Below are 12,223 nucleotides of genomic sequence, written 5' to 3' on the forward strand. Positions count from 1 at the left end.
ACATTTTTTGAGAATCTGATATTTGTGATATTTTGGTGTTGTTATATGTTGATTGTCTTTTCTCTGGAACATTAGTCAGATTTTCCTTGTTCTTTGTGTATTCAAATAATTTTTTATTGTATTCTGGATATTTTTAATATAATATTGTGAGTCTCTAGATTCTTTTAAAATTCTCTTTAGACGGTTGGTTTGTTTTAGCAGGCAGTTGACCTGGCTAGATTCAGACCATGTTTTTTCTCACCTTTTGTGTGTGGTGGTTCCTTTCATTGTCTATTCAGTTTTCAAAGCTTTGGCTGTTGTGTGTGAGTGTGTGTGTGTGTGTGTGTGTGTGTACAGGGGAGGTGGGGGGTAGGATCATCTGCCCCTTGCTCAATACTCAGGATTTAGTTCAGATGGTGGATTATATTGCAGTTCAGCTCTCCATGCCTTTGCTATACTTCTTTGAGTATATTCCATATTTGCACATTTTGAAGGTGAGCCTGGGATTGTCACTTCATAGACTGAACCAGAGGATTCTCTTCTTCATTGCTCTCTGGAATATTTTCTCAGGACTGCTTTTTATATTTCCTCTGGCCAGAAAGATGGGTCATTGTATATTTTAGCCTGCATGTTTTGTGCAATTCCACTTGACTGGGATGAAGTGACAAGGGAAAGAAGGAATAAAAAGAATAATAAGGATTTTCTTCTAAATTCTTTGCACAGCTGAAATCCCTGTTCGAGTTACTTTATCTAGAGAGAGAGGTTTTCTCTTGGAGTATTAGGTATTTGCATTGTTGTAGTTGCATCTGTTCTGTTCTAAACTGGTGCCGGTCTTGGAGAAAGACTGGAAGAGAGAAAGGAGAAAAAAGCACATGGATATCCCTCTCATCTTCTGATCCCAGTTCCCCTCTCCCAGTACTCCAACCACAGGGATCCTTTTTCTTGTTTTTCTGGCCAGAAAAATGGGCTTCTCTTGTAGTTTTGCATTCTGCACCCACTGTGCAATTCCCTGATTTGGTCCACCTTCAGCTCAGGGAGAAAAAGGAAAGAAAAGAAACCAGATAACTCCTTACTATTGTATTAGCTGTTAGAAAGTTTTGACTTTCTTTTCCAAACTACCTACCATTGTTTATTTTGCAGAGTCTTACTTTTATACTTTGGGCAGAGCGGGAACAGGAAACTGTAGTGGCCTTTCTCCATCTTGGTTAGCACCAGGGTGAGTAGTTTATTGTGACTGTCCAGATAGCATGTCCATATTTGGGCCTGGCCAGGGGTTGGCCCACTCAGAACTGCAAAGCGTGATGAGAGCAAGGGGCGTGATGTCACCTAAAGAAATAGGAAAGTCATGCCAGGCAGGCAGAACAGCAAGTGTCTAATGTTTATGATTAAGAAGAAAACTTTTTAATAGATGTTTTAAGGTGTTTTTTTTTTCAAGTACAGTTCTGATAGAGGTGCTATTGGGGTTATATTCTTCTTCTTATTATTTTATAAATATATTGATTTAAGAGATTCTTACAGTCAGTTGAGTGCAAAATAAATAACTCACTTATTTTTATTTACCTCACAATTTGCAAACAAAAACATAATTTTGGATGTCTTAATGCTCAGAGCCACTTGTCACCTATGCTGTTTCTGTACAAAGTAAAGCTCAATTTCAAGTGGCAGCATTGGCAAGAATTAGCTCTTAAATTTAAATTGAAGTTTAATAATTTTTTTTCTGTCTGAGATCTGCCAATGGCTTAGCTGAATTCAAACGTGGAGTTGCCCCTTCCGAAGCCAACTTGTGAAGTCAGCAAAGTGTGCTGCCTGTGAGCCATCATCTCTTTTCTCCCATTTGACTATTCCCACTTTTCTTTCTCTCCTCTGTATTAGAATCCTTCTTGTATCTGCTCATTTCAAAAGTACTTAAGCTTTGGATTTTCCCTTCTTTAGAACTTATGTGACCTGTGTCTTACTTATGACCTTGCCTTTAAAGCCTTGCTAGGTGAATGCCACCTATCAGAGAAAGTGATTTAGATGGAGGTGCTAATGAATGTTATGGCATAATCCTTCAGCAGTATCATTTGAACTTTCTCATGTTCCACCAGGTATCTTACCTAAAAGTAAGGAGAAATATGAATTTTTTGTTATGTCTTGGCAAAGCAATTACCTGAACTGAAGGAAAGAAATATATTTTAACTGTAGAGAATTTTGAAAATATAGAATTATACAAAAATAATCATATCACTCAGTTAACTACTGTCAATCTTTTGGTATATATATACTTATAGGTTTTTTTTCCCATGTATCCAACACAAGCACACACACACACTCTCTCTCTCTCCCCCTCCCCCCCATACCTCCAGGAGTTCAGATGTATTGCTTTATAACCTGTGCTTTACACTTAAATATGTCATAAATAATTTTGTTAATAAATATACCTTCGTATTATTTTTAAATGGACTATATAAAATCTCATTATGTCTGTACCTTAATTAACCAGTCTCTTATTGTTGCACAGTTAGATTGTTTTAAAGTTTTCACTATTTTAAATAATGCTATGATACAAACATGGCTTCCTTGGATTACATGCCTAGAAGTGGAATTGATGTGTCATGTTATATATATAATATATTCTGAAACTTTGATGTAATTTCTCTTGGTGCTTATTAAATAGTAAGCAGTTGCTCAAATCTTGCAAAAGCAAAGGTAGCCTTTTAGTTTCAGCCTGATTCATTTATAAGAAATTGTAGATTATATACAGGTAAGTTTGTAACCATAGTAACCACATATAATTAGACAAAACAAGTGAGTTTCCAAGGATTTTACTTTTCCCTTTTTACAAAATTATACTTTCATATACCACTGTGGTTTTAATTTGGGTTTGGAATTAAAAAGAATAAAATTACTATTACCCAGTTACCTGAGAACCCTTCAAGAGGTAGAGGATCCTTCCTCCCTTCTAAGAAATTTTAAATTTTACTTTATAAAGTGATAGCTATCTTTCTTTCTATTCTTGTATTTGGATGTTGTCATATAATAGAGATCAATACTACCTTTAGACCCAGGAAGAGGGGCCCCCGCTTTGGTCTCCACTGTAGAGGGTCCTCCTCTAGCTGTGTCCCTCCTCTTGCCTTGCAGTCTGTGGGCCAAAATGCTGTGCCCACCTGGATGTCATGCCCTACCTTCTTTGTACCATACTCTGCTAACATGACTTTGAAATTACCTGATTGCTAGAAGGCCCAAGATTGCTTCCAGGGCCTTTGTGAGGTTTCTCAGGTTCATCCTCCTAATGTGTTAACAGACCATGCCATTGTGGCAGGGGCACTTACTGGAGTTGGATTTGCAGCTGGGGTTGCCTCTTGTATGTAAGGCAGGCCTCTCAGGGTGCAGGTAGGTATGGAAGAGGAAGAGGCACCTCAATTTATACTCCTGCTCTTGGTCCTGTGAATAGTAGGGGTGGGACTGAAAGAACCTGTTACACAGTGACTTGTTATCATACAGATTTCCACATGTTATTATAAGATGTGGGCAGAAAGAGCCTTTTAGGCAGAGAAAAAGTTAGTTATATGCTGGAATCTGGAAGCAAGGAATTGTATAGCAGTTTGATGTTGTAGTTTCAATATATCATATATGAATAATGTTAAGAAATGAAGCTTCGAGCAGCAGATTGAAATGAGTCGGAAAAGGCATTTTATGCAATGCTAAAATTGTGGAGTTTATCCTGAGGCCAATGCAAAGTCATTATGGGGTTTTGAGCAGGGATGGCCTACTGAGATCTTCGAGTTAGAACTGGCTGTGGAGTGTAGTGGGTGTGGGCAAGAGCAGAAGCAAAGAAGCTTGCTAGGCTGATAGGAAATGAGGTTGAAATAGGTTAGTATCCATGAGGCTGACCCTTTCCTACTGTATTGGATCATACTTTGGACAAATTCAAGTGGGTTAACATCATGAACATTATTTTGGAAAGCTTACAGAGTTCTGCAAATGTTGTTAGTGTTTTTAATGACAATAGTAATGATCATATTATGGATAAAGGTTACATTCCAGCTAATCTAAGTTCTAAGGTAAGCAAGTGTGAAAATCAGCTGAAATGATGTGGGAAAGAGTGCCAGTGTAGGGTGTAACATCCCACTGAAGACACCTTTGGGAGGGCAGGAAGATGGCTTTGCTAGTCTTTGGGGGTGGTTCAAATGCAAAGGACAGTGGCATTGGAGGTAGCTGGACTTGGGTTTCAGTGTTGGGGATGTGTGCCTGAGGTGGATCTCATCTTTCATTACTTAGCTGTTTACATAGTCCCATTTTCAAAAAAAAATGTCCCCTCCCCAGCACCCCCCCCCCGCTTTTTTTTTTTTTTTTGCTGTACTTGGTGTCCCTGAATCTGTAACGACCCTAGTTCAATATTTCTGGAGGAAATAACTCTTCTCTTGTCATGATATGGAAGGGAAACTGAAAGGTTTACATTCTGTGAGCAAAAGTTCTCTGAAAAGAAATTTGGAGGAAAGAGTTTATTCCAGTGGAGAGTTTGCAAACCAGGGAGATACAGGCTTCAGTGAAAAGGAAGTTGCTTTCCTGAGAACAAAGGAGAGTTAGGCTTTTATAGCAAAACTCATGGCCCAGGTTCCCAATCAGGTTTTTGTGCAAATGAAGGACATTCTCTTGGTTCTGACTGGGTGCTGCGGCTGAGTTCTAGTAAGTGATACAGCTAAGCCCTGATTGGCTGCGGCAGACGAGCTTTGATTGATTGGTTCCAAGCCTTAAGTCAGAAGTCTCTGTCAGGTATTTCTTTCCAATGGCCTGGTGGGGTGATGGTTTCTGGCCATGGTTTATCTTGGCACTGACAATAAGAAATGACTTGGCTTGTTTGTGGAAAAGGAGATCCTCTAACACTTTTACATGTTTCTAAGAACAGAATGTGTGGATGCCCTTTCATCCAGCCATGGTTGCCTGGTTCTTTTTAAACTTTGACCACCTCAGCCACAGGGAGTCTATTTTGTCTGTCAATTCTCAAACAGATTTTCAACCAGTCTTTCTGTTTTTAGATCGATTATTTTTCACCTCCAATTTTTGAGGTTGTTGGTACCTTCAATTATGAGTCTTTCTGCAGCTTCAAATCATCATCTCTATTGCCCTTAGCTTTTGGATTTTCTTGCTTTGATAATTCCATTAGAGCTCACCTTATGCTTTTCATCTTCCCGAAATAATTCTTGACACCTGCATCTATTGCCATTTTCACTTCTCTTTATTTTTGTGAGGTTATGGTATTTTTAATCCTTTGCTCTCTGCTATCTTTAGAAATTCCATTCTTTTGCAGGTTGGTAAGGAGCAGAGATAAATGTATATTTAATTCAATTGGTTTAAATGTAATTAGAAAATAGAATAATGATGCATGTGCTTAAAGACTGTCTTATACAATAACATATATTTTCAATCTGAGAAAGCTGATTAAAAACATATTTTCCTCATTATCTTCTATGAGAGTTTTAGTTAATTATTATTTCTAATATTAATGTTATTGTAGATTGTCTAGCTGCAGATTTCTTGAGAAAATGGAAACTTTTAAAATTTATTCATAGGTAGGTATGTTTTAGAACATACTTTTTTTGAAATTTTCCTGAGAAGTACATTATTACAGGACATGGTTGGCTTATCTTTAACAAGAACAGTAAAAATATGGAACATAGACCGTAAGATAAAGCATAGCTTTTTCGTTCAAAGAGTCAAAGGAACCTGAGGTTCAAAGAGTTAGTTGAGTCACTGAGTCTTAAATTTAGTAATGGCAGAGATGAGGTTGGGAACTAGGTTTGTTACCAGTTCATTGTCCTTTTACAGGGATTGAGAGCCATAGAAAGGAAATAGTCTAAGCCGGATATTTCTAAGAATGAAACCTTATGCACTTTCATTAAAACTAGAATGTAAGCCCTATGAGAGCAGAGAATTGGATATTTTATTTGCTGCTATATCCCCAGAGTCTACACAGTGGCATATGGGAAATATTCAATAAACATAAATAATTTTAAAATTAAATTGAGGCCAGGCACGATGGCTCACGCCTGTAATCCCACCACTTTGGGGAGCCACGGCAGGCAGATCATGAGGTCAGGAGATGGAGACCATCCTGGCCAACATGGAGAAACCTCATCTCTGCTAAGAATACAAAAATTAGCTGGGCATAGTGGTATGTGCCTGTAATCTCAGCTACTCGGAAGGCTGAGGCAGGAGAATAGTTCGAACTGGAGAGTCAGAGGGTACAGTGAGCTGAGATTGCCCCACTGCACTCCAGCCTGGCAACAGAGTGAGACTCAGTCTCAAAAACTAAACTAAACTAAACTAAAATAAAATAATTGAGCACCTATTTACAAAGATAGATATTGAACTCAGGTTTAAAATATGAACTTCTTCCAAAATAATTTCTAAAAAGAAATACAATGGCCACAAGTGAAAATGATGTGTCATAAATAGACCAGATACATATTACCTAGCAGGTTTCCATGGTAACATCATGGAAAAACTTGATTAAAAAAACTTGAATATAAATATTGCTGCACAGTTCTACTGTGCTCATGTACTTAATAATGTAGGCCAAAGGAGCTCATATAAGTTGCTGTATTTCTGCATTAAGTGTTCTCCTGCTTTTGGCCTTTCCACATAGTATAATGAGGCATGCACACTCACTGAAATTGGAATTGAAATAATTGTGCCATGCACTGCAATCTCGTGCTATCTCCCTTTTTTCCTCTTGCCATTTTTTTACTCTCTCAAATAAATGTGCCAAGTGCTTTGCTGAGCCCTTAAATTCGGAGGCCTTTCTCCCGAGGAGTTGCGGTCTCATCAAATACAAGGTTATGCTGTTCTCAACATTTCACATTAAAAAATTCAAAGAGAAGGAATTTTACATGAACAAAATGAAATGAAGAAAATTAATTACATTTGCTTCTTTTGGTCCCTTCCCTCTCTGTGTGTTCTAGGTAACTGCATTTTCTCTACTTTGAAGCTAGAGGCTTTCTACTGCCTCTACTGCTTTTGATTCTGTCCTAGAATTTGTAGTCATCTGCTGTATATCTGGATAATTAACTGTGTTCAACTCTTAACTGCCTACAGAAGATATACGGGGAGCATTAGGGAGCTGATATTTTCATTGGCAGTTCATTAATATGACAAATCTGAATACAGAAGACCAGGAGTCTACATTCACTCCCTTACCTGTTCATCCACCATAGGCTAAAGTATTTCACTGCACACCTTTAGGCATATTTTCTTTAGGCTTGATCTTGTGGCTTATCACATCCTATCAAAGTATCTATTTTTGAAGGAACTGGTAAGTGCTAGAATCGTTATAAATCCTGCTATATTTCAGGGCCTTCTCCTTAAAGCCTTTTCGCACTGTTCCAGCTCACATGGGTTTCTTCTGACTTTGCAATCATAATAAAACAGGGTCACATTTTGTATATTCTTCCACACTTATTCGACTGAATGCAATTCTAACATTTAAAGGTTCTTATTTTTCTAGAGAATCTGAGAGTTAAGGAATTTTTATTGGAAATTTTGATGAGAGTTTTTACCTGGACATTGACTTGTGATGTCGCTGTTCCACGTTGAGCTCTTAATCTTGACACAGTCTTATAAAGTTATGTTTTGTGTGTGTGCTGTCTACTGTAACAAAATTGTAAGCTTACTGAGTACAGGGACTGTTTTAGTTAAAATTTCTCTCATAGCCCTTAGGCCATTGTAATTATTTAATAATTAGTGCCAGGCCATAAAGAATGATATATATTAATAATAAGAATTAGTGCCAGGCAGTAAAGAATGATATATATTAATAATAAGAATTAGTGCCAGGCAATAAAGAATGATATATATTAATAAAAATGATATACTTCTATATGCAGAAATAATTACTGATATGCAATGGATGTTAATATCAGTGTATAAAAATATATATTGTCAATATGTCAACATACATATTTTTATGAGATTTATTTGAAAAATTTGCACATATTTTAACTGTAAATATTGTTATTGAAATTGGGAGATGATTCCCCAGGGTTTTCAGTGAGCACCATGCAGCTTTTGTTGTGTGGATGACTTTGGTGTTTGAGGGGATATCAAGGCATCCAGTATTTACTTGGATGTATCTGGAATTTTTGTGTTTTTGGTGTAAGGTAACACAATTTGAATTTTTGTTATTTGAAGATTTGTGTCTGTACTTTGATTTGTGAATGTGCATGTCATTGTGGGCAAGTTCGTTTGTGTGTGGTGTGCCATGATATATATGGAAGGGTAATTTTTCCTTAAGTGTTTTGTGATCAGGAGAAATTCCATGCTCTATTTCTTTTTAGGTTGTTTTCTGGTTTCCATATATTTACAATGCAAGGTTTACAGAGAATTTTATTGTTTTTTTATTTGGGGAAGTGTCTCCACACCCCAGCATTCTGTGCTTTGCAGAATGTCTAAATAACTGACATCGTTTGAGTTGGCATGGGCCCAGGCATTTCTTTCAGTTTATAATTTGGAGAGTGTGGCTTGTGAGCTGATGTTCTGTTGTTTGGAGTGTACTCTGACTCATATCAATGTGTTTGGTGATAAACTGTCAGAAGCCCTGAAGTGTAGGGAAAATTGTCAAGTGTTTTCCCCTTGTCAGGAAAAACTGTGAAGCATGCTAAAATAGGCAGAAAAGATGATTGGATGTCCTCTTTAGTGCACCTTTCAGAATGATCAGTTTCTATAGCAGCTTGTACCTTTCATTGTCTTCGAACTATTTTAGAATGCTGAGTTGTAGGTAACTGATAATAATACAAATAATTTTTGTTCATAGAAATGAAAATGTATTTTATCCTTTGAAATGCAATTGATTTTTACCCTCTGGATATTTACCAGTGTTTCATCTCTCAATAAATTCATTTCAGTTTCCCGATTGCCTGTTTTGGTGTGTCCTTCCAATTCCCCTTTGAATTGGTGATAACATCTTGCTGGTTGACTTGCTAAATAATTACAAAATTTTTGATATTTATTAATTTTCTATTTGTATGAGAAATTATCTACATTTCCTTTTAAATTACCCTTTAACCAGAAAATTTTCAAGGGACCAGATATAAGTGCTTAATGTTTACTTGCATCTGTGGTTAGAGTTACGGCGTGTTATCTATAAATCTGAAAACATATCTGCTGTAATTCTCTTTTATTCACTACCCTGAATGCCATTTGGAATATTTGGAAAATATACGTTGTACCTTTAGTGATTTTATTGTACCACACTGTTTCTTAGATCTTTCTATGGATTTAAGGATTGCCTTTAGAAGCAGATTTTTTTGTTTTTTTTATTATTTGTTACCAGCCCAAATCAAGTAGCCTGTTAAGTAATTTAACTCATGTATAAAACTCGTTTGATTTGGGCTACAATCTAAATGTAAGTCCCTGACCCCAAGGTCGGTCCTCCATATGAAACAGGTTTGCATTTCGGTATTTTTGAATAATAAAGAAATAAATTAAAGCTTCCTGCTGGAATCCTAAGAGATTGGTAACAATAGTAGCTATAGCCTGTTTGAGTCCTTGAGTAATCTCGAGAAGGCAGATGGGATAAAATGTGTTTTAGGAAAATTAATTGGCACATGACATTCAAAATTACAGCCAAAAAGCACAATATCTTTTCCATGTTCTCATTTCTGTTCCTATCTCATAATGGGCAGGCTGAATAATGCAGAGGCAGTGATAGATGAAAGTTTTTTGGAGCTTACCTGTTTTATTCAGAGGCCTTGCTTTATGACTTCACAGTATCATTATTTTGCTAGGATGATAAGAAATCACCTAAATTTTATATATTGGGGCCAGAATCTTCTCAGTGGACTATGGAAATAAGACATTCTGTTTTTTTTTTTTTTAATTGAGATGGAGTCTTGCTCTGTTGCCTAGGCTGGAGTGCAGTGGCGCAATCTCGGCTCACTGCAACCTCTGCCTCCAGGTTCAAGTGATTCTCCTGCCTCAGCCTACCAAGTGGCTGAGACACGCACATGACCATGTCCAGATAGTTTTTGTACTTTTAGTAGAGATGCAGTTTTGCCATGTTGACCAGGCCGGTCTCAAACTCCTGACCTCAAGTGATCCGCCAACCTAGGCCTCCCAGAGTGCTTTTTACAGGCCTGAGGCACAGCTCCTAGCCAAGACAGACTTTCTAATATAAATAATAGGGAACAAGAGAAACAAGAAAGCCATTATGCAAATATATGGCTGGTCAAGGCTATTCTACCGTGGGAGGGTGGAGAAGGCTGAAACATACTCCTTCCTACTGCTCCTGTCCTCCAAAAAACTTAAGTCCTAATCTCCAGAACCCTTAAATATTATTTTATATGACAAAAAAGGATTGTGAAGATTTAAAGTAAGAATCTTGAAAAGGTGAGGTTACTATGATGGGCCCTAAATGCTATCACAAGAGGCAGTGGTGCCATAGAGGCAGAGACGGGAGTCACATAGCCACAACACAATGAATGCTGGCAGCCACCAGAACCTGGAGGAGGCGAGGATGGATTCTCCTCTGGGGCTGCTTAAGGGATTGTGGCCTGCTGACACCTTGATCAGCCTTGTAGTACAGCTTTTGAGCTCCCAGCCTCCAGAACTGTGAGAGAATGTATCTCTTTTAAGTTGCTAACTTTCTGCTAATTTATTACAGCTGTTATGGGAAACAAATACAGATTTTGGTACCTGGAAGGAAAGTACTGTCATAACAAACACTGAAAAGTGGGAATGTGGCTTTAGAATTGAATAGTGGGCCGAGGCTGGGGGAATTTTGAGGTACATGCTAGTAAAGTCTAGATGGCCTTGAACAGACTGTTGGTAGAAATATGGATTTTAGAGACTGCCAGTGAAGGCTGAGGAGGAAGTGAGAAGCATAGCAGAAAATGTCTGTATCATCTTAAAGAATATGTAAATTGTCATAAGCAGAGTATTTAAAAAAATATTTAAAGTGATACTAGTGAGGTCACAGAAGGAAAGGAGGAATATATCATAAATAAATAAATATTTATCCCAGTATTTCCTCCAGGAAATTTGAGGAAAGGTGACCCCTTTAATATAGTGGCAGAAAGCTTAGCGGGATTGTGGTCCTATGTTTGAGTGGAGAGCAAAAGTTGTAAGCGATGAGCTTGGATATTTAACTGAGGAGATTTCCAAGCTAAGTGCCAAGGAATGGCCTGGTTTCTTCTTATTACTTATAGTAATTACGAGAGAAGCAAAATATATTGAGTGAAGAACTCTTAAGCAAAAGGGAACCCAGACATGATGATTTGAGAAATCTCAGCTTTTCTAGGTTGCACAAGATGTTAAAATTAGGAGAGTCAATGTTGGCAAAGTGTGCTGTGCAGAGAAGGTCAAGGATAATGGCCTTCCCACTCCTGATTTCTCCATGGTGATGCGGCTTGATGTTTCTATGCTCATTTGTCACTGATACAGTGAGGGAGGCAAAACAGTGTGGATGCAGCAGAATAGCCACATCCAGGATATTGACCTGAATGAGTAAGGTACTGAACTGAAAACAATTTGGGGTAGATTTGCAATTTCTTACATTCTTAAAATGCTCAAATAATATTTTGTTTGGGTTCCTCTCAGTTTAAATATCACTTACGTGTAATGTCCTCTGACCAAGGGAGGTCACTGTGAGAATTTCAAAACAACCAAAGGCTGGAGATAATTGGGTTGGGGGTTGGTTTTAATTTGGCAGTTGTAATTAATGATCAATTTTGATAGTCTGTGATTGATGGCAGCCTACTGTGGTACATGTTTATTAAGCCTGGGAGAGCTGCTTTAAAAACTTATGGTCTTTTATTAGTGTTTGATGATTAATTTTTATACCTTCTGTTAAATTTTAAACAGAGTACGAATTAGGTCAGTGGAAATGGTTTCCTTGTTTCTTTTTTTGAAACACATGGGACAGTGACAACAGTTAAATTCCAAGTGTTATTTTGCTCTTTCTCCTACTTATATCTATCAGTTGTTTAGAGCTTATAAAGCCTGCAGGAGATAAGGAAGTGTTCTGTAGCTTTTTTTGATGGATAAGATGAAAGGATAATGGTCGCAACCTGAGAGCATTGACTATCCTGTCCTGCATCATCTCTCTAGCACCTACTCTGTGTCTAGCATCATACCTCTTTGATCAATAAGCTGCTTGATGTGGGTGGGATGGGGGAGGGATGAGAATCAAGGAGAGGGTAGAGCTTAGAAACAGGGGCTTGGGGTGATAGAGAAAGCATAGTTGTCCCATTAGAATTGGCTCTAACAA

The 12,223-nt window shown here is 37.7% G+C and overlaps 1 protein-coding gene across 10 annotated transcripts in view; it reads left to right on the forward strand.

Annotated features, from left to right (window-relative positions):
* The window catches only part of ELAPOR2 (endosome-lysosome associated apoptosis and autophagy regulator family member 2), a 265,883-nt gene that overhangs the window by 65,037 nt on the left and 188,623 nt on the right, over window positions 1-12,223 (forward strand). The window lies entirely within an intron of this gene.

This window comes from Callithrix jacchus, chromosome 11 (genome assembly GCF_049354715.1).
Source record: "Callithrix jacchus isolate 240 chromosome 11, calJac240_pri, whole genome shotgun sequence".
Taxonomy (NCBI): domain Eukaryota; kingdom Metazoa; phylum Chordata; class Mammalia; order Primates; family Cebidae; genus Callithrix; species Callithrix jacchus.